The sequence below is a fragment of the Mastomys coucha genome, unplaced genomic scaffold (assembly GCF_008632895.1).
Source record: "Mastomys coucha isolate ucsf_1 unplaced genomic scaffold, UCSF_Mcou_1 pScaffold23, whole genome shotgun sequence".
NCBI classification, from domain to species: Eukaryota; Metazoa; Chordata; class Mammalia; order Rodentia; family Muridae; genus Mastomys; species Mastomys coucha.
In genome coordinates, this window is record NW_022196906.1 from 27,915,526 (window position 1) to 27,938,468 (window position 22,943).

A 22,943-nucleotide genomic window follows, 5' to 3' on the forward strand; every position below is an offset into this window, starting at 1 on the left:
ACCTAATTCTACCTCTTACAACAAAAACAATAGGAAGTGACAATTACTTTTTCTTAATATATTAATTTAAAATTAATATTACCAATATACCCTAATCAATTGAAATCCAATAATATGAGGAATTGGAAATTTGTTAATTGTCATCCAATGATCTCTCTAATTTGGTAATTGGAGAAATAGGTCCAATATTGTACAATCTATATGCACTGTCAGCTTGCTTGATTGTGACAGTGTCTGACTGTGTACAACATAAGGGTCTTGAAATCTTGCTTCTCCTATCTCAGCCTCTCTATTAGTAGTATTGTTTATTACATGTTTTTACACTATACTATGGTTTTCAGACCAGCTTATATATTTCAAAAGTATTTATATACCCACAAGAAACATAGATAATTAACTAGGGAGGTGGCTTATAAGAGAACAACAAAGTGAGATTGAATGCTTTGCTTGACATTTGTAACTCTTTTATCAAATTTGAAGAAGAAGACTTTATAAGTTACTCTTTCTCTGAGATGAATGCTTTTCCAAATTATCTCAGCTAATGAACCAAATTCTTATCCTCACCTAATGTCTGTGCCACCCTCCAAGGAGAACCATTGTTCATTGAAACAGTTGGTGAATGACTTTATGGATAGACCATCTTAATAACTACACCATTTCTTAAATGAATGTAACCTGTTTTCTGTGGGCTGAGAATGAAGTCACTCACTCAAGTCAAATAGCTTTGACCATAGCAGGAAGTCTGTATCCAAAAATTGAGCCTACAATTCATTTCTTGGTGCAGTAGAACTATCAACTCTCAGCTTAGCTACAATAGAGATAAAATCTTTGGTGATGTGAGGGTCATTGAAATACAGCCTTATTACATTGAAACCCAATGTCTAAAAATTATTCTTACTTTGGGCTTGTACCACAGTAAGAGCCAAGATTTTAAACTCTACTAAATATAAAACAAACAAAAAGACTTTGAATATTCATGTTCAAATACTAGTAGTGATGTATTATTTTTAAGTATACAGCTAATATGTTTGGAGTTATTTAAAATTTATATTGAGAAAAATGTATTTTCACTATTGCTGTAGACAAGCATCTACATAAGACTGTTGAATTGATTGTTGTTTTATATCAAACAACTTTCATAATACTTATTTTTATTGTTATAATATTATAACAATATTATAATATTATAATATTATAATATATATTGTTATATATATTTTATAAATTTTAGGGAATATGACAAAAATGATATTGTAGGTATTGAAGGGTGGGTCTATGGGAGGAGAGGTGGTACAAAAGGGGAACAAGAATGTGATTCTGGGCTGGTGAGATGGCTCAGTGGGGAAGAGCACCGACTGCTCTTCAGAAGGTCATGAGTTCAAATCCCAGCAACCACATGGTGGCTCACAACCACCCATAATGAGATCTGATGCCCTCTTCTGGTGCATCTGAAGACAGCTACAGTGTACTTACATATAATAAATAAATAAATCTTTATAAAAAAAAGAATGTGATTCAATTCTATTAATTAAAATATGTTTTTAAACGTTAACAAATTCAGATAAATTGAAATCATGTAACTTTTCTCATCATAATGCAATAAAAGTTTAAAAAAAAGAAAAAAGAACCTATCATGTGCTGAGTTACAATAGCCATTTTCCTACCCAGCCCTATTTGCTTTCTGAGATATAAATAAAAGTATTCCCATTGTTTCAGAGAACACTGATTAAACAATTCTGAAGGCATATTTTAGTGGTCAAACTTAAATTCTCTAACACTCAACCAGATTCCTTTATGGATGTCCAGAATCCCTAAAATAAATGTGATTCTCCTGTTGGCTTAGGAGAAAGAACAGACAAGACAAAATCAGGATCCTATAGAACAGTGGTTCCCATCCAGTGGATCAGGACTCCTCTTGGGGAATCAAATGATCCTTCTTCACACGGCTCACCTAAGACAACTGGGAAACACAGATATTTCCATTACAATTCACAGTAGTGGCAAAATTACAGTTATGAAGAGGCAACAAAAGTAATTTTATGGTTGGGGTCACCACAACATGAAAAAATATATTAAAGAATGGAAGATTTAGGAAGGTTGAGAAACACTGGACGGGAGAGATGTGATTAGTCACATGCAGTTTCTCATCTGGCTTTGCATCTTACCATAGTCTCCCAGCCACCAAAACCTTATTTTGTTTGGCAGCTATACTATGGCCCTTCCCAGCTCCATGCTCAGTAAGGAATGTGATAGCAAGGGTCACTTAAAACAAGCTAAACTCAGACATCCCAGAATAAGCTGAAAGGATTTCGACTAGTGGTTCTCAACCTTCCTATTACTTCTACCCTTTAATACAGCTCACTTTGTGGTGATCCCAACCATAAAAATTAATTTCATTGCTACTTTATAATTGTAATTTTGCTATTTTGTGAATCATAATTTAAATATCTGATATATGGAATATCTGATATATGCCCCCTGTGAAAAGGCCATTTGATCCACAAAGGGGTTATGGCCCATAGGTTGAGAACTACTAATCGAGACAGAAGTCAGATCCTCTTTCACATGGAATAACCTTGCATGGATTATTCAGCTCATTTAAGTCCTCTGTGGGACACAGTGGTTCCCCACTCTCTCCATTTCTCCAAACAGTGAGAGGTGCTGGACTCCAGCAGGATGATGTCTTACAAATCAGTAATCTTGGGAGATAACATTCTCCTTCTCTCTCATTCTTCTGGCCTGAAGGTTAACATTCAACAATCCTAGGGTCTAAGAAATTGCCTCCTTTGCTTGAATTAAATGAAATCTAATGAAACAGAAATCCAGGTCAGCACAGTTCACCGTCAAACCTTCAGCTTCTGCCTTGCTGGCAGCTCTCCTTGTAATAATTAAACAGAAAATCGTAGGCAGGCAACAGTGAAATCCATTGCTAATCTTGCCCCGCATCAGCCTATCTTCCTAAATGTTCCTTAATTAAGGTTTCTAAATGCTCTGCATTCCCTCTGCACCCAGAGTACCAAATGAAGCTGACTGCTTAGGGGATGCCCAGCCATGAGAGGTGGAAGGTCTTCGGTGGAGAGTTTTCATCCAGAACATTAAAAATCAGATATTGCACACAAGGAATGGACAGGAAGATGGACTTAAGGAGGGGTGGGAGGCAATTTCTTTCTTTCTCTCTCTCTCTTTTTTCTTTATTTCTGTAGGATTTCACTTTAAGGATTCTGAAGGCATATTGCTGGCTTTATCACGGCTTCTCCAACACACCAGGGAGTGAATGAAACAGCTGTCACATTTAAACACACACAGCGGTAATCCTCCACTGAGCACAATGCCAGGACAGAACAGAAAATCTATCAACACTTACAATGCATTCTATTTACTTAGCAACTTGACCCCCTTTACTGAAAGTTCCATCTGCGACGTAGAATCGGGGGCCACATGCCACTGGTGGCTTTTTTGTGGTTTGGCCGCTACTGAGAGAGGAGCATTGGAAGTGGTCAAATTTCACTAAGGGACGCAGATGTTTGAAGATGGTAAAATCACAGAACTTTAATTTTAAGATGACTAAAAACCTGCAGCAGTGTGGAACTATAAACCCTGTACAATCAGGGCCTAAATGCTGCTAAGTGTCTTTCTGTTTACTTGCTTTTCTTCCCCAAACATCCTCAGTTAAAAGACCAAGAGCTTACTTTCTCCTATCTGCCAACATCTTGGTGGAGGTATGATAATCATTACAGGCCTGTGATAAGTTTCCCCAGATGGCAGAGGCATGTGCCTGGCCAGGTGTTGCTCAGGAAGAATATTCTGGGTAGAAAAGCTCTGAATTGCATTTATAGTCAATGAGATCAAAATGTTATTTATAAACAATATGAAAAGATTTTTAAAACTCATACATATATTCCCCAAATGAAAACAAACACCAGAGGAGTTGTGATCACCACAAAGACCTCTCCTTCTTTCCAGAATGGAATAATCAGATCCAGAGTCAGTGTAGAAGTCCCAGGGTCCTGGTTTCATGGTTGCTCCATGGGTTCTGAATGTGTCAGTGTCCATGGAATCTGATCAGTGAGACAGCTGTCTAAAAGGGATTTCAAACAGAAAAATGAGACAGGGGGGAGAAGGTGGCAAGAAGAAAATAAAAGACACAGATAATGAAATCTGCCATTATGAGCTTTGGAAAAGTCCTCCATCTATGGAGTATAGTTGTGGGGCCACAGAGAGTGTCAGAGAATAAGTATGAAGTCAGGAGAGACACACACAATTATTACAGAGCTGATAAACAGAACTAGCCTATTAAAATCTACAACAGGAGGTTGCTGAAAGACCAGTTAATTAATAATAGCCTTATAAAAGTGTGTTTGATTTAATTCAATTATATTCCAAGAAATTTACTTCATATAGTATTTTTTCACCTTGTTCTGGTGGAATTTCATGCCAGCCACAGTGTGGGCATAGAAGTGACAGACAAACACCATGTGCTACTGCTGAGTCCCAATGTGAACCTGGGACCAGACTCACAGCAGACTATGGGATGTGGAGGAGAAAACAATACAGCTGGGCTCTGGCTTATCATATCTAATTTTTTGCTCTGGCACATTCTTCTTCATAGATTCTTGGAAAGCTTTGTTCTACAACCTTATGCATTATGGAGTCACTGTGAAATCTACTGCAGACATAGGTAAAAAGGTCTATGAGCAAAAAAATAATCAGCATTACCCTCTCTTTTTCCCAAATCACCATCTTATATGGCAGGAAAGTACAACTGTGTTAGATCCAACTCAGAGCTCATTCTGGCAAGCACACAGAGCTCCTGTCCGATATTGAACTGAAGTCTCCAAACTAGGCTGAGGGCTGGGGACTTGAGTGTGTAAGTGCTAACGAAGAAAGCTGCAAAGCTCTATTTCCCATCAAGGATGATGTTAGAGCTGGATATTAGAGCTGGTGGAGAAGGGAAAGCTCAGTAAAGAGATCATTGCTGTGTTCCAAATTAGTGGCAAATTCTTTAACTAAGCGCATTGAATCTCCTTTGCTCTTCTTTTTCCTCTCTGCTGCATAGTCACCGCCTTTTGCTATACTCCTTTATTTACATCGTAATAAGGTAAGCTGCTTCAGGACAGGAATCTCAGTTTCCTGGTCTTACTAATCAAAGCTCATGAATAGTGCTTCTACGGTGTAGGCACAGTTTCATAGGAGTAAGAGAATAAGGCAGTCCTGTGAGTCTATACCTGCAAAGCTAGAAGAATGGTGCTTAGACAGAATTATGGAGGAGGAGCAGGAATCAACTTAGGACAGCAAGCTGACCAGCTTGGTTTTCTTGTACCCTGTGGACAAAACTAAGCTTAAATGCAATTGTGAACGCTGGGGCTTACGGATGTTCCAGAAGGAGTTTGGTTAAGTATTGATGCATTGCTTTGAAAGAATGGAAGGACCATGTCCATGGGATTCCTATTGTTTAGATGCTTGGGTGCCTAATGTGAAGAGGCATTTGGCATGTTAAGGAAAAACAGAATGACAGGATGGGTAAGCTTAGGTGCCATCCATTCTCTCACTGCTAGGGTCTTCTTTGGAGCAGCAGCTCTGCAAAGATGAGATGCCGCTCCCTACCCTCCAGTGCTCTGCAATGACAACATCTCAGCCTAGGGCTTTGTTGGCAGGCATGAAATGCAGGCTTTGTCTGGCCCTGCAGCTTTGGCTCTTTTCAGCACCACCCCCATCAGTAGCTTTGGAAATGTGGAACACGTTGTAATCCTTAACTCCACTGTTTTGAAATGTCCCTTCAATGGCTATAATAATCATCTTACAAACAACCTAGAACAAGCTCTAATTGCTTCTAATGTCGTATCACGGCTGGGACGTGGGGAGAGCAGAGACATGCTAGCTGTCACAGCCTTCCTCTGATTATATGGTACCTCAGGGAGTGTTTACAGGGAGGAAAAGGGAACAAGCCTGTTGTGGATTTATTTATTTTTTCTTTGTGGAGAGCCTGAATTTGTGAACCTTTCGGCATAGTCATGAAGTCAGAGGAATGGTGTCTGCAGCCTGCAAGAGAAGCTGACCTTTCAGGTATCTAGTGAAAAACAAAGTGTTTGACACAAAGGGATCAGTAATGGATTCTCACTACTACTGCTATTGCTGGTATTTATGACCCAAAGCTTTCTACTACTGAAAACATCCTTAAGTGTTAATGATTCCTGCATGAAGGTATCAAGAGAAGAATGGACAATGTTCTGAATCAGTGAGGAAATAAGTGAATAACTAAATGGATCACTGATGGACCCTAAAATGCAGAAGAGTTTCATATAAACCACAACAGAAGTGCCTTCCTATAACTCCATCAATGTTGCTCAGTAAATTTAAGTGAACCTGGCCAAAAATCAAGAAGGAACATCTCACAGGTATAAACCAGGTCTTGGACACCAATCCACAGGCTGTTTCTTTTATCCAATATTATTTTCTGTCATCATTTTGTAGGCATTCGTTCTGATTTGGTTCTCCCCCGGCACAGCCATGACACTGTCACTCAGTTTCCCAGGTCTTCTCTGACACCTCAGACATTAGTGTTACAGTTCTGTTTTGGGGCCTCCCATTCCTTCTAGGAATCCTCTCTTCTCTTCTTGTGGCAAGAGGACTTCCAAGACTTCCCCTATCATTTCTCTTCAGGTTCTCTTGTCTTTTACATGGTTCCAACATCACAGAATCACAGTGGGTATAACATGCATTTCATGTTAACTATGACATATGTTTACTTTGCTATGGTCTCTCATAAAAAGACCCCACAAGCACTTCGAGGAGACCCAACTTTGGCCCAAGACCCATATTGGGCCAAGATGTAGAATACAGCTTCAGATAGGAGATAAAGACAAAGGGGAAAGAATCCAGGAGAACTAAGCTGTGGTTGGTACAATCCCTTTATCTAAAAGGATGTTTGTCACAGACAATTGCCTGTTGCAGGGGGGGTGGGGGTGGGGAGAGAATCACAGTCTGCAAAACCACTTAAATATCATCTTCTCAAAAATGTCTTTGTACAGTTTTACACTGTGGTACTTCATTGTTGTTAAGTTGCGTATTAACCCCTAGTGGGATGCATCCACTGTGTATTAACCCCTAGTGGGATGCATCTACGGTGTATTAACCCCTAGTGGGATGAATCCACGGTGTATTAACCCCTAGTGGGATGCATCCACTGTGTGTTAACCCCTAGTGGGATGCATCCACGGTGTATTAACCCCTAGTGGGATGCATCCACGATGCTGAGCTCTGTCTTGTTCAGTTTTGCTTCTGACGTCTGTGCTTAGAGTTGCATCCCTAAAAAATTATTGTCAAAACTAATGTTAGCCAGATTATTTTTAGTTTTATTCTGGAACATTTATTTGATTAATATCAATTGTGAGTTGGGTTTTTTCCCCCTATATGCATTAAGCAACCATTCTCAACATTTTTTAGTATGTGGATATTCAATTTTCTCGAATTAATTTTTGGAAGAATATCATTCTCAGTGTGTTTTCTTGATGTTTTTTGTCTTAGAGCAGTTTATGGTCTGTGGTTGATTAAATGAGATGCAACCCCCATAGGTTTATTTATTTGAAAATTTCAGGTGGTGGTGATATATATTTGAAGGAGGTTATGAAATCTTAGGGTGTGCCCTTGCTGGAAAAAGTAAATCACTGGATTTAAAGATGTATAGACTCCCCCAGTTTCTTTTTTACCTCAGGTTTCAGCATGCAAATAAATTGTAATCAGAAAGCTTCTAACTTCTCCCATCAAGACACACCCTCCCTTCCAGGAAGACCCTTGGGAACAGTAAGTTAAAACAATGCCTTTCTTCCTTAAAGTTGTTTTTGGTCATAGTATTTCATTAGCAACAGAAACATAACTAATGCCTATGTGTGTGTGAGTTCATTATGGGCTCTGTACTTAGCTTCATGGATCTATATCCATACCAGTACCATGCTATTTACATTACTATAGCTTTGTCTTTTACTTTGAAAGCCAAAAGTGTCGTGCCTCAATACGTATATGAAAAAGAAAAGTTCAACCACCTCTTTACTAAACTAGCATAATCTCTATCTACAGCTTAATTATTTTACTTTGTATCCAGAGATAAGTGTTGTCTTCAATCTTGACCAGGGAAACTTCTTTTAGCAACATATGGAGAGCATTATAGAAAACCACAACCTGTTAAAATGCAGAATTTTGGAACTCAATCTTAGTGGATACATTTACTAAATACTCCATGCCCAGGGCTCGGGGAAAAATAGTAGAAGAGGGCATGGAAAGCCTGGGAGACCCAGAAGATCAGTGCGTTTGCTGTGAGATTGTGTCTCCTAGAAAGTCATAAGCCTTTACTCTTAAAGTCTCACCAACATGTCTGCCTACACATGAGCAGAACAAGGACAACAACAGACACATAAGATGGATGGAGAAAACCCATCTGACCTCAACCCTACACAAAGAACTACAGACAACTAAGAAATACTGAGTGTGGTGGGCATAGTCTTCACCAGGAAAAAACACTGCACGGCACTTGCTTGTCCAATAACAAATAATCATCCCTGAAAACATAAATCCTAGTTACATTATAAAGACTGAGCAGTTTATATTTAGGAACACACACACACACACACACACACACATACACACACACACACACACACACACACACACACACACACACACACACACACCAATGATTAATGAAAAGAGATGCCAGGAATTTGAAAAAGATATGGGAGGTTTGGAGGAAAAAACAGAGGAAAAAGAGATAATTATTTTAAAACTTAAAAATAAAATAAGCAAAAATATCAATAACCTTTATCTTCAAAAAGATGCAAATCAAGGCCATGTTGATATACCATTTTGTGAAGTTTCTGGATGACAATTACAAAGACAATACATGGGGGTAAAGGTGTATTAAAAGTTAGCACCTGTATGCTGCTAATTAAAATGAACAATTTTATAGACGTTATGAAAAACAGTATGGAGATGCCTCCAATAATTAAAAATAGAATTACCATAAAAGCCATTGATCTAACCTCTGGCCATATGTCTGAAGGAAATGAAACTAATGTTTTCTTATATGCATTTCTGTGTCCATTGAATATTATTCACAATATCCAGGTTATGAGATTAACCTGACTGTTCATTGATGGATGAACAAATAAAATGGGGCATATGTACCTACTGGGCTACTTAATACTTAGTTTTTGAAATTAGGGAGAAGCTGCCATATTTAAATGGTCGAATGTGGAAGGCATCATCTTAAATAAAAAAGGCCAGATGCAGCAGGGTATGTACAATGTGATCTCATCTGTAAAAGTCAAACTCATAAAAGCGAAGAGTAGAATATTGGTTTCCAAGGCTGGGAATAGTAGAAAGAAGGTGGTCAAAGGGTACCAACTAAAGACTGTAAACTGAAGAAAGTCTACAGAAATACCCTGTACCCTTGTGATAATTGTTTCCTTGAAATTTGCAACAAGCATAGGTGCATAGGTTTTAAATATCCTCACTACAGGCACAAGCACACACACACACACACACACACACACACACACACACTTCCAACTGGGGTAATATGTGCATTAATTAATTTGATTGCAGCAATCATTTCACAATGTATATCAAATAATCACATCACACATATTGAATATACATTATCTTAATTTGTCAATTATACTTCAATAAAGTTGAGAAAAAAAAGTAAAATTATCCAACCAGCATCTTGCCTCTTGCTTTACTAGGTGTGAGAGTTTGGCTCTGTGGACAGCTAAGAGTTCTCCCAGCTTCTTCCCATCCGGAACACCTCCGCAAGGACCCTTTCCCTAAAAGAATCTAAGTTCTCGGTCCTCTGGGCTGCACACTCAGCACATGTGCAAAGATAAGGCCCTGTGCCAAGGCTATTGCCATAAGTCCAAAGTCTCTTTCCATAAACACTGCAGATGGCACTGATGCGTCCTTCTTCTCTTCTATCTAGAAGCCATCTCATAAAGGCAAAGAAATCATTATTTACTGTTATTCACACAACATTAGCCATTGCTTCCATTCTGTGAGCACTCTGTGAGCATTAACTCCTTCAGACCTGGTTGCTAAACAACATGGTAAATGTATGAGACATTTGTTAAGTCAACTACATGCCCCCAATTTATAATCTAGTTCACTGAAATCACCAGTTTGAAAGTTTGGGGCTAATCATGAAAGGGAATGGAAGACACATAGCTCTAGACATATTTCTTCCATTTAGTTCATAAATATTTATAGTCTGCCTACTATGTGTTAGAAACATTTTTGTCAAAGTTTGGCACAGGAGTGGACTCCCGAGTAAGATAAGTTGTTAGACTCTCCTCTTATAATTCATTGTCCCACTATTGGGAACTTCAAATTCACTGTAAAGCCCAGAGAAAGTTAGGAAATAAGATAGACAAAGCAAACAGAAATGCTTAGAAGAAAGACTGTCTACAGTTGACATGCAAAAACTTCAGCCTTGCTGCAAAACCATGCAAAAATAAATATGAGAACTAGCAACAACAAAAACATTTCAACTCACCCACATCATTTGACACTTCCCATAGTGCACTGCAAAGTCAATTTGTATAGACACTCACAAAAGGGCTCCTTTCTTTTGCCATGGAGATCTCAGCACACTCATTTCATTCATGTCAATTAAGCTAACTTGTCAAAACAATTACCTCATATAGACTGGAAACATACTTCCTCACATTTCTAAGTTTTGTTTGAGCCCAGTGTCAAGAATTACTTGCTAATGTTTCCTCACTGCAAGCTCATTTCAGCACGGCTTTTCATACAAAAGGCTTTCATCTGACCCCACACTTGGGACCTCGTCATCTACAGTCCTACCCCTACATATAACTTAAGGTGGGAAACCATGTCCATGTCGGTGACATGTGTAATGCCAATGTGTGGGAGCTAGAGGAGAGCAATTTGGCAAACAATCCAGGGTACCACAGGAAACAACCCTTTTATAAATGAATACATGCTGCTGGTGTCTGGAATGGAGAGGCATCTTTTTGAGAAAAGCGTCGAATTAAAAGAGCTGGCAAGTCAGGCTGAGGTGTTGTGACATGGGGCTGTGGATGCTGTAACAATCTACTACTAGAGGAAGCATCCTCCGCTCCAGGTATTTGGTTGTTATAAATCACTCAACCTCCTTTCTTTTCTCCTGCAGTTAATATATTTTCCCTCAGTAAACATTATTTGCTGCACAGTTCTCGCTCTGTTCAGCTGTTAGCGTGTGTCTATAGTTAGCATTTTTATTCAGCTAATATTTTCATTCAGTAACACTCAACGAGTGCTGGTTCTGTTATCGTCATATTCGCCGGAAATATATTCACCTGTTAACATTTGTTTCTGCCTTTAAGAGGCTGTTTTATTTGCTAGATATTTTTTCCTATAAAGACTGCCAGCTTTAGCCAGCATTGTAAGATATTTTGATCATTTTCTGAAAGATGCTCTGAGTTCGTGGCTGAGAACTGAGACAGGGAACTGGCCTCAGTCTTTGGCATCTTAAAATGGGAATGGTGAAGGGATTTTTGCATCTAGGTGAGCCCAGTGCAGAACTGAATTACAGTTTGAGAGTTTAAGTTATTCCAGTAAGGGAGGGAGAACTGTAAGTCAAGAGAGGACCTCTTGACAAAGTAAATATCATCATCTTCAATTGAGAAGAACAAAAATTACTCCGGGGGGGGTGTGGCAGCATAAAGAAATGTCTGCCTTCAGAAAGGACTAGAAATAGCATTTGATAAGGTGTTGCCAAACTCTCTGAGGAATCTTCCATCCAGAGGCTTTGTTCAGTGTCATTAGGATAGCTGGGATCATTTCATTCTATTGGGTTCTTAGATAAACTCCTACCCAAGACCCCTCCATAGGACTAGTCACTTGAAGTGCATGGTGATGAAATGGCAGAGAAAGAAGGGTTCTCCTCTGTTTGGCATCCTCTCCTATTGCCCACAGCTTTTCAATGCCTCCACTCTACAACTAGAATCCAAGAGAGCTGATGTTAAAGCCCATGGACAAGTGAGTGGGAAGGTCAGCAGACAAGTCAGAAGTGTAGTAGGACATGTGTGAGTGATCTGTAATATTTAAGTAGAAAGAATTCTAGCCTACCCCTGCAAGCTTTGCAGATGTGGCTGCTGTGCCACATGTGCTTCAGTAGGTGGCAGAAAGGAGAGAGCTATATCTATGCTTAGTGTTCTGACCTTAAAACAGCTGAATGATTAGTAGCCTAAAATTCCCTGAAAAGAAAAGCCAGCCTAAGATGATCACTAGTCTGGCATTAGGGCCTTGGACAGTGACATAGCCTGAGATAGCCACCAGCCCAGCACCCTGAAGACCACAGTGACTCTCAGCACCAGGACCAAGCTGGAACCGAAACAAACCCAGCCTGGGACTGAGGGCACTGAACAGCAATGAGCCTGAGACAGATGACCCTCTTATGGGGCATGAGGCTACTCAGGCAGCCCACGGAAAGAGTAAGATGACCACCAGACCACCACCATGGGACATGGACAGGGAGCTAGACTAAGATCAACAGTCAGTCCTTGGGGAGTGGCATGGGCAGACTATGCCCAACATGACCTCCTTTGCAGGCTCATAATGCATGACAAGGACATAGTAATCCTGAGACCATTTCTGAAATGAACCCAGATACTCAGAGACCCCAGGTACCACTAAGAAGAGCAAGTAAGTGGTGGGGAAATGGAAGAGAAAGAAACAGAAGGATGTGAGTATAATGAAGAAAGGCAAAACTGGAGACTCAAGGGTATTAAGGAACAGGTGTAAGTAGTAGGTGATGCCACTTGGGATCATGGTGGAGTCCTGGCCTATGTTGCCATTGGAGCCACTTCTTGGTTCATGGCCCCGCAGCAGCAGCAGCAGCAGCAGCAGCAGCAGCAGCAGCAGCAGCAGCAGCAGCAGCAGTAGCAAGGGTCTTTTGCCACCCAAATCACGATGTCCTTAGTCTGGTATGCTGCTTGGGGACATGTTGATATCTGAATGTCACTTAGAACAGGCTCCACTCCTCACATGGGAGGGCTGGCCATGGGAACATGAGAGCTTACCCAAGCACTAGCCAGCTGTGGTACTCAGGAGAGTGGCTGCACCTTCCTAGAGTTGCTGGTAAGCCTCCAAGGATGCAGGTGCAGAACTCCTGGCCCTACCACTCATCTTCTATGCTGTGGCATAGATGAGGGAGAGATACCCTCCTCCCCATTCCTCCTTCATCACCTGCAGCAGGCATAGGAGACCTGGTCCTGGGGTCATAGAAACAGGAGGACTGGCCCTGTCCCTAACCTGCTACAGCATGCAGAAGAACAGGTCCTGAATCTCACCTGGGCAGCACAGTAGAGCTGACCCTGAATTTGGGGGTTTCAGATGAGCTGGCCCAAGGGCCAAAGTGTGAGAGAGCCAGAATTAGCACTTGTCTGCCATGCTATTGCATAATCAAGGGAGAAATCCTTTCCCTCCCTTCCCTTTTGCTCACACCACCAGCAGCAGGCTGGAGTATTAGCTCCAATGGGGTCATGAGAGAATTTGGCCAGGCCTTGCCTCTCACCTGCTATAGTACAACAAGAACAGGAGCTGAAACTCACCTGGGCAGCAGGGTAGGTTAGCCCTGGAAGCAGGGATCGCTGGTGAGCTGATGCTGAGGGTATGAGAGCAGGAGGGCCGGTGGGCTGAGCAGCTCAAATATCTCTCAGTCCCAGATCCAGGGCATTGAATTGGCCCACCCCAACATCTACCCCATCGATGAACTGCTGAAGTGCATGAAGGGGCCATTCCTATAGATTCAAAACAAGAGGACGTCCATGACACAGGGCACAACACCAACAAGATATCCAAGAGGAGTACCAGTAAATTTCCAGTATCAACTGACTATCAGAATCCAGAGCCTTATACCTGACCACCCATTCATTGCAATGAACATTTGTAAGCAAAAAAAAAAAAAAAAAAAAAAAAAAAAAAAAGTGTGGACAAAAGGGTATACTCTCAGACACACTGTAATATGATACAGCTTCCACAAAGAAAATGTTTTCTTTGTTGAGGGGAGGTTACAAGGGTGGAGGGTAGGTCTGGGGGAAGGGGAAGATAGTAGTAGGATTGCAACACATGATGTGAAATTCACAAAGAACCAAGGAAATGCTTAAGGGAAAGAATTCTAGATTCTTACATATTTTCTGCAGTCCCTGTGACATTAAGTAATATATGTACCAATGTTAGGTTAATATCCAAGGAATAGTGTCTCTTCAGTATGCCGGATTCCTATTACCTTTGTCAATATTCTTTTTTAAAATGTTTAATCAACTTGTAATTCTTGTACATATGATGAGGGACAGTTTGATAGCTTGATATATGTGTTCAATGTGCAAGGAAAACTTGGGGTAATTAGCATTTTCATTTCTGTAGAATGAATTTCTCATTTATTTGTTTTAAAAAATATCAAAATCCTCCCTTCTAGTTCTTTATATTTAGGAAACTATTTGTAAACTATAGCTGCTGATGCTGGTTCTATTTAGCTACCTTTAGTTTGATTTATGTGATCTAACCTCTGTCCTTCTTCACCCCATTGCTATGGTGAACATATCCTGTTCTACACTTCTATAAGGCCATCCAATGATGTCTTTGTTACATTTTCTGCTGAGCATTACCCAAGCTCTCTGAATACTGGAGGCTCCCCTGTTCCAGCTGATCATCATATGGGGAGCTGTATAGAGGGGATTCTCACACAGGATGAGAGAACTTCAGAGAAACTTTCCATTTTAAATATGCATTGCCTCCATGCTAATATGAAAAGTCAGAGTATCACAGGGACCCCAGAATGTGACTTGAACACCCACTCACACATTGTGGCTGCTGCCATAACCACATTATATTAATGCAGAGTTTTGCACTTAGATCCATTGTGCTTTATAATACCAGAGTTTTTACAATTATTCTACATTCTGTACTTTCCACAGTCACTTACTAGAAATTAATCTCAGGACTACTAGAGAGAGGAGATATTCCCCAAAGCAAAGCTGGGACCCCTCCAAACTCAATTTATGGGAAGTAATATGCTACCAGATGGGAGAAGAGAAAAGTGCCACTTTTCTCTAGACCCAAGGCCTCCTGCTGAAGCCAGAGCCCAGACAAAAAAGAGAACAGAGCTGGTGGCCAGCTATGTGTCTGAAGGGTGTGCTCCTGTACAATTACAGAGATGACCCTGGGCACGAAGTGACATTCGAAAGCTGTCAGCTTCCAATTACGTTCTGGCAGACTCTGCTTGGATTTAGGTTTCACAGAAGCAACCTTCTACTTGCTCATCAGTGTTTACCACTTCTCTCTTCTCCCTCCACCAAGCCTAGCTGCAGGTACCACCTGTGATCCTACAGAGCTATAGAGAATCAGCCATCCCTCTACCAAAGTGGGACCATGGGGTGCTGGATTCTCTTTCTTCTCTTGAGCATTTACACGTTGTCCAGATGAAAATGGCAATGAGCCAAGTGGGAGCACAGTGTGGATCACATTGGATGCCAGCTCCATGCCTGTCATCCTGAGAGCCTTCCTCAGGTTTAACAAAACCCACATGAAGCTTCAAGCACAGAATCCCTTGGGTGTTTTCCTTGTGTTCTATTTTGCATTTTGCAGTTACTTGACATCACTCAGCTGTCAAAATCTTCCTGGAGACCGTTAGGAAATCTGGTAGCAAGCCTGCAGGTATGTGAATTCTGTTTATAGGAGGAGAGTGCATCTACTACAGGTTTCAGGAAAGTGTGGTTTCTAGTGACAACTTGGAGAGAGGGAGGTTGGAAAACATGTTTCTGTAAAGAGCAGTACAAGTGGAGAACAACTCGCATGTGCTCACAGATCCCTAGTCTTTATAGGCATTTCTGAGGAAATGTAGAGGTGTACGTTTGCATCTGGAATGTGGGACTTCACCCCATTCTCCACATCTGAGAGAGCACACCATCTTCCTGTTTTCCTGATCCCCTTTACTTCAATTCTTATCCAGGCATTCATCCAAAGAACATGAGAGAGGCAGGCTTTGTGCATCAATTTTCCCTTGGTTCTGAATATAACTGTTAGACTAGTTTTGTGGTTCTCAGTAAGTTGTCCAATCTCAAGGCACAATCTTCCCTTATCTGAAAAAGAGAGAAACCAAATGAAGCTCAACAGGCTTGTTGAGGAGTAAATATGTCATGATAGCAAAATTACCATGTTTGACAAAACTCATAAGCAACTGAACTTCTCCTCATCTCCTGCCTCTTAATTTATAGTAAAAGACTCCAATATCTACATCTGTATGTATCTGTGTATGCACACATGCACGTGTGCATGCACGTGCGCACACACACACACACACACACACACACATACACACACACACACAGACATCTTATATACATCTCCAACCTCACTAACTCCTTTCCTGGGAACATGTATGCTCTATATCTATGTATTGGGAATATATTAAGGCATGTATAACAGAAATCCTAATTCAGTGTCTGAAGAACAGCAATACTTGTTTTTTGTTTTTTGTTTTTCTTCTTGAGCTCCCTGTCTTTTCTTTTTTAAAAAAAATTAGATATTTTCTTTATTTATATTTCAAATGTTCTCCCCTTTCCTGCTTTCCCCCTCTGAGAACCCATATCCTCTCCCCCTGCTCACCAACTCACCCACTCCCATTTCTTGGCCTTGGCATTCCCTTACACTGGGGCATAGAGCCTTCAAAGGACCAAGGGCCTCTCCTTCCATTGATGCCCAACAAGGCCACCCTCTGCTACATATGCAGCTGGAGTCATGGGTCCCTCCATGTGTACTCTTTGGTTGGTGGTTTAGTCCCTGGGAGCTCTGGGGCTACTGGTTAGTTCATATTGTTGTTCCCCCCATGGAGCTGCAAACCCCGTCAGCTCCTTGGGTAGTTTCTCTAGCTCCTCATTGGGGACCCTGTGCTCAGTCCAATGGTTGGCTTTGAGCTTCCACCTCTGTATTTGTCAGGCATTGGCAGAGACTCTCAGGATGAAATTATCTGAATGAAGATTTGTCTGTAATGATTCAGAAGCTTTGAGAATCAGGGCTATAAATCCCAATGTCTTTCCTTTGTGAAACAGAACTATCATTGAATCATCAAACATTGTATTTGAATTCAGATAGAGGTACAGACATTGTAGCTGTCTTTTTCTCTTTAGTCAGTAGAACATAAGGCTAAGCTTTTCTGCTACCCTAAAGAGTCTGACTGAGCCTCAACTCAGAGATATTTAAATGGGGAGTTAAAGCACCAACTTTTGCTGTGAGGGAGTCAGAAAACCTTTATATTGAATTCCCTCCGCCTCTTTATGGGACAAAAAGAAAAGGAGAGTGAGAGGAATATACCACCAACCAATAAACAAGACATGCCACAATGAATATGACCAATGGAAAAAAAGCACATTTCTTTTTTTCTGTTGTACTTTAGCATTCATTTGTTCCATGACTTACTGGGGAGATGTCATTAAATGAATATTCATTCCAGACAAAGCACAGAGCACAGCTCAGAGAAATAAGTCCACATCAGTCTAGCTTGTTACAGCAGTGTGATGACTTAGGTTAGCAGGAGTTGGATGACTCAGAAGCAACTGAATCCCTGAAAAGTCCACACCCAGCATGAATGGATATAATTGAGGAAAGCTACACATTTGATATCATTTATCCAGCTTTTAGTCGATTCTATTGACAAAACCTCCTCCTCTCACAAGTTCTTGCGGATTACATAAACTTGCCAAGGTGCATCATGGTATTTGTAGTCTTCTGAGCTTTACAACTGTATTAGTTAGGGATACAATTACTGTGATTAAGCATCCTGACCAAAGCTACTTGGTGAGAAAAGGTTATATGTGACTTACTCTTTCACATTATTCTTCATCATGAGAGGAAGTCAGGACAGGAACTCCAACAGGGCAGGAACCTTGAGACAGGAGCTGATGCAGAGGGTATGGAGGGGTGCTTCTTTCTAGCTTACTTCTTCCAGCTTGCTTAGTCTGCCCTTTGAAAAGAACCCAGGAATGGCACCTTTTTCCTTTTATGAAGATTTTTTAAATTGACATTTCCTCCTCTCAGATGACTTTAACTTGTATCAAGTTGACATAATACCATTCATTACATGGTGTATTGTTCTGTTAGCTCCCAGAGTTTTCTGAGGCTCCTTCCAGTAGGTAGTAATTTACCTGGAAGGCAATAGTTGCACATTAGATGCTATGGTTAGAATGTGTCCTGAAAACCCATGGGTTGAAAATTGTATTCCCCAGTTTGTGTAAAGTCAAGACATTGAGAGACAAGATCTCTAGGAAGCAATCAGAGTGAGATAAAACCATAAGTATTTACTTCTGATAGTACAATCAGAGGCTTATGAGAGACATGCCTTCCTTCTTTTACTATGTGGTTCCTTCTTCAGTGTCATGATCCACATCATATGCCTTCTTTCAAACAGTAAAAAAAAAAAAAAAGCATGTATTTTCTTTATTAACTTGCATATATTTAGTACACTGTTAGGGTAAGAAAATGGACCAAGATACTAGTAAATTTTGTTGTAGCCATTTACTATATCTCACTCCACAACTGGAGGGGGCCAGGCAGCTTTGTGGACCACTCTGTACTGAATATGATTATTGGTCATAGAATGAACAGCTATTGCCAAAAATAGAGGTTAATAATGCTACACTACATATGTCAGCTGCCACACATATTCATTTTACTAGAGTCATTTTTTTGGCAGTTAAGATACACCATGATGTCCATGTCCTTCCTCTAAAAGTCCATATCTAAAGGTTTCTGTCCCCAAAGTGATGTAATTAGGAAGTGGAGAGTTTGTTAGGCAACTTGAGTCATGAAAGTAGAGTGTTCATGAATGGAAGCAGTTTGTCTATAAAGGAGACCTCAGAGACTTCTCTAGCATTCTCAGATCCTTACACGGACAGAGAACAAAGATGGTTATCCTGTACTAGGCAACCATTTAGCTGTAATAACAGATATTGTAACAGTGTCTTAGATGATCAGACTTTGAATATGCCAGCTCCTAGTTTTGAATTGTCAAAAGCAACTTCTCTATGTCTGTGCAGTTCTATTGTAGCTGACTTAATCAACTCTCTGCTACATGAAAACACTTGAAGCTAGGTTAATAATAAAGACAAAGGACTAATTCAGCTCATATTTCAGGAAGTTATTGAGTATGATGCTTGCATCTATTTGACTTCTGGTATATTATAACATGACAGGTGTCTATTTTTCCTTCTCTACCATGTTTAGAAAGGATATAGAAAATTGACCAAGTCTTTAAAATAGTGAGTATGAGATGGGTAGAAAAGAGTAAATGTGCATGCTAAATCTGGGGCCAAAGAATCTGGATTAGAAAAATCAATGTAGCAATGTATTTCTATTATAATAATATTTGTTAACTTTTCAGGCTTTTATGTCCTCATCAGTAGAATGAGAGATAATTCTCCACATGACATAAAGTTTCATGAGCAGAATAATGTTAAATATTTATGTAGGGATGCAGTATATAATAATCTCTGTCTTTCACGGTCCTTCCACATCTATTTTACAAATGAGAAAAATGCCATAATTTTTTCAATGTCTAATGAGTCAAGCCTGTGGCATATGATACTTAGCTACTATACCACATCGATGATACAAAATCTAGACTCTGAAAAGCAAACATGGGCATCACTGGGCCACATATAGTGTGCTATTTTAATAATAATCTTTCTTACTGTTATCATATTTTATTCTCTTTGAGTGATCTTTGGGTGAATATCTGGAATCACTATTTCTTGAATAAGGGCAGACATTTGTCATTATCATAGTTGGATGGAGGAGATGGCACATGTTCCTGGCTTGTAGTAAGATTCAGCCAGGGATTATAAGGTTCTACTGAACTTCTTACAATGGTATTAGATAGCCCCACATTAAAGAATTCTCTCATTCAATCACTCAATCGCGAGGATGCCCAGAGTGGAGGAGACAATGAAGAAGACAGGATGGACAATCTGGAAAGGCCTCCTTCAGGCAGAGCAGACAGAGATACCTTCTTGGTCAACACTGAGGGTGCAGTTCACAAGAAGTTTTAAAAATTCGTATTGACCCTTTTTCTGGAATTTACACCATATCCTATGGGTTTGTGGCTAAATTTATATTTTGTAGGATTGCCCCAGTATTGATTCACACATTTCTACGAAACAATTTGTGAATGTTCATTAATCTCTGGGTAGATTTAAAGATAACCCCTCTGAAATGGATGACTCTTGTAATTCAAGACTTTGATTTCTATACAAGATGAACCATGTAATCAGGATTGTCAGGTGGGCCTGTGCAACCGTAGCATTCTCACGCTTGGCTTTTTCTCTGCTACCAAAGATTTACCTGAGCTGTAAATTAAAGAGGAGATGACAATCCAGAGTCTGTTTTAGAGGTAAGTAGTTTCAAATGTATCTTTCTGACTCTGAGCTCTTATCTTCCAACACTTAACACAGATTCAATTACAGCTAGCATAACACCCATCTGAAACACTGGTAGGACATACACTTACACAACAGACTCCATTTGTGACTGAGGCAGCTCACTTCCTCAGTTTGTGTGCTCACTGTTGGAGTTACCATCACTTTACATAGAAGACATGCCTGAGATTGGGACTGCATGTTAAGCTCCACTGTGTTTTTATTGCAAGTAAGAAGTTTTATGCTTTTACAGAAAAATAATGCTTTAATTACAGAACATCAAATCCTTTGATATTTCCTTACTGACATTCCTCAGCATGCTAAGGACCAAATGAATATATATTGGACTTTAGAAGGTTAGTGTGAGAATTCTTGATTTTTTGAAACTACAGCTTGAGTTGATGTTTTGAGTTGTATTTTTTTTAAAAAAAAAATGTTGAATGGCTTTTTGCTTGAGGTTTGGACAGAATTCTCAGCAATTTCTGAGATGGTCCTAAATGTGCATTTGTCATTTTATATTACATGTTTATGTGAACCAGCATTGACTATTCCAAAATCAATATGTTGATCAGTCCCAAAAACATAAAGGAGATACTATATGTCCTTCAGAATCAAATATTTAGCCAAGATTTAATTCTTTGTGTAAAATGAGGAATTACTTCTTTGGAAATTTGCTTTGACTTTCAATAAATGGTAAGATTGCATATGCACCAAGGAATTGTGTTATCATTTATTGCCAGTGCAAGTTGGATTTGTATACATATTTCCACAGCTATATACATCCAATGCCACCTGAAAGGTTTTCAAGACAAAGCAGAGTCACAATAGAAAAAGATTAGGAAACCATGTGCTATCTCTGTCTAGACCAGCGCTTCTCTACCTTCCTAGTGCTTCAACCCTTTAATATAGTTCCTCATGTCACAGTGACCCCCACAATCATAAATGTATCTTTGTTGTACCTGATAATGTAATGAATCCTAATGTAAATATTGTTAGAGACACAGGTTTGCCAAAGAGGTCCCAAGCCACAGGTTGGGAGCTGCTGGTCTACATAAATGGTCCTGGGCAAAAGAGAAATGTAAAGTTGTCCTTCAAGAAACAGGTTCTGAATATGCCTGGGATGATTAACCCATTTTGTCTACTAAACCTCAGTCACTCTGAAACAAATCAGTGAATGTCACTCACCATTGCCATGATTTTAGCACTGCAACATGTTCCATTTTGTTGTAGGAAAGAATTCCACAAATTCACTTCCTACAGTGCATTACACTTCTTCTGTATTACTGAATTGCCTCTTCATTGCTTTTGAGGGATCCCTTGCTCCCTCGTTCTTCTACAGTGAAAAGCCATGCCAACAGTTTCAATATAACTATTTCTGTGCCCTTCATGCATAACAAGTTCCTTCTCTTTGTCAATCTCTCCAACTCCTTGATCACTGAAGTGGTCCTTCTCTGATTGTGCTCTGTTCTGTTGCAGAAAATGTCTGAAGACCCAGAGGAAATGTAGGCAACTCAGTCAGTCAGCATCCCAAATATCACTGCCTCTATTCAATCAAATCCACCCCTTTCCGTGATGTATTCTCTAATACCTAATGTAGGGAGACTGGAGTCAGAAGCCCTTGGAAAAACTACATACATTCTTATGTCTATTTCTATAATAACTATATAGAAGAAGAAGTTATAAGATTGCTGATAAGCAGGCACTTTGCTGCTAGCTCTTCATACTTGATAATAATTTAATAGACAAAACTATGAAAACAGCCAACATTAAATCCATCTGATGGATAAAGAAAAGGAAATTCATAAAGATGAGCTAACTTGCTCATGGATGGAGACCTAGTTAGGATTGGCCTCTGAGTTTAAGGTACCCTTTATTGGCTCATGATGGTCATTGGGGCCAAGCAAGAGAGAAAATGCATTTATACGTCTGTCCTGGTTTAGCCAACACTGGGTGTGGTTGCAGGGGATTGAGTTTAATTTGCAGAATCAGAAGACTGGATTTACTTCAGAGTACCACCTCACATGCACAATTTTTAAAAGTCAGAGCAGATTATTATCTATCTGAGGACTTCATACAACTGTGCCATGAAGCTTTCCTTGATGATGAATAAAATGATAAGAGAAGAGCAGTCAACAGAGGAAATGAGTTGCTTCTTGGGAAAATATGAGTTTAGGGAGCCAGTGGTTAGTTCACAATGTTTAGCCATCATGATTGTCCTCCTTAGAGCCCTATCTACTAAAGGCCTGGGTGACTGTGCTGCAACAGTCTCAGTCCAAAGACTATGATGATTTGTACATCAGTCATGTTCTTATCTCTGTGACAAAATAAAATAAAGTAAAATAAAAATAAAACAAAAGCAGCAACAAGAAAATACCTGTTCTAAGGAAAACAAAGGAGGGAGAATCTATCTTGTTCTCTGTTTGAAAGAATGTAAATACAACATGAGGGAGAAGGCCTGGGTAGGGCCAGCTCATCTACGGCAGC

General features: G+C 40.0%; 1 long non-coding RNA gene and 1 other non-coding gene across 2 annotated transcripts; both read left to right on the top strand.

Annotated features, from left to right (window-relative positions):
* The first annotated feature begins 7,751 nt into the window (after window positions 1–7,751).
* Window positions 7,752–22,205, top strand: LOC116073596. Its single transcript, XR_004111884.1, has 3 exons — window positions 7,752–7,800; window positions 20,380–20,434; window positions 21,936–22,205. It is a non-coding gene; the product is annotated as an uncharacterized LOC116073596 (long non-coding RNA).
* On the top strand, window positions 12,113–12,243 carry LOC116074116. The gene has a single exon (XR_004112086.1). It is a non-coding gene; the product is annotated as a small nucleolar RNA SNORA17 (small nucleolar RNA).
* Window positions 22,206–22,943: the final 738 nt, after the last annotated feature.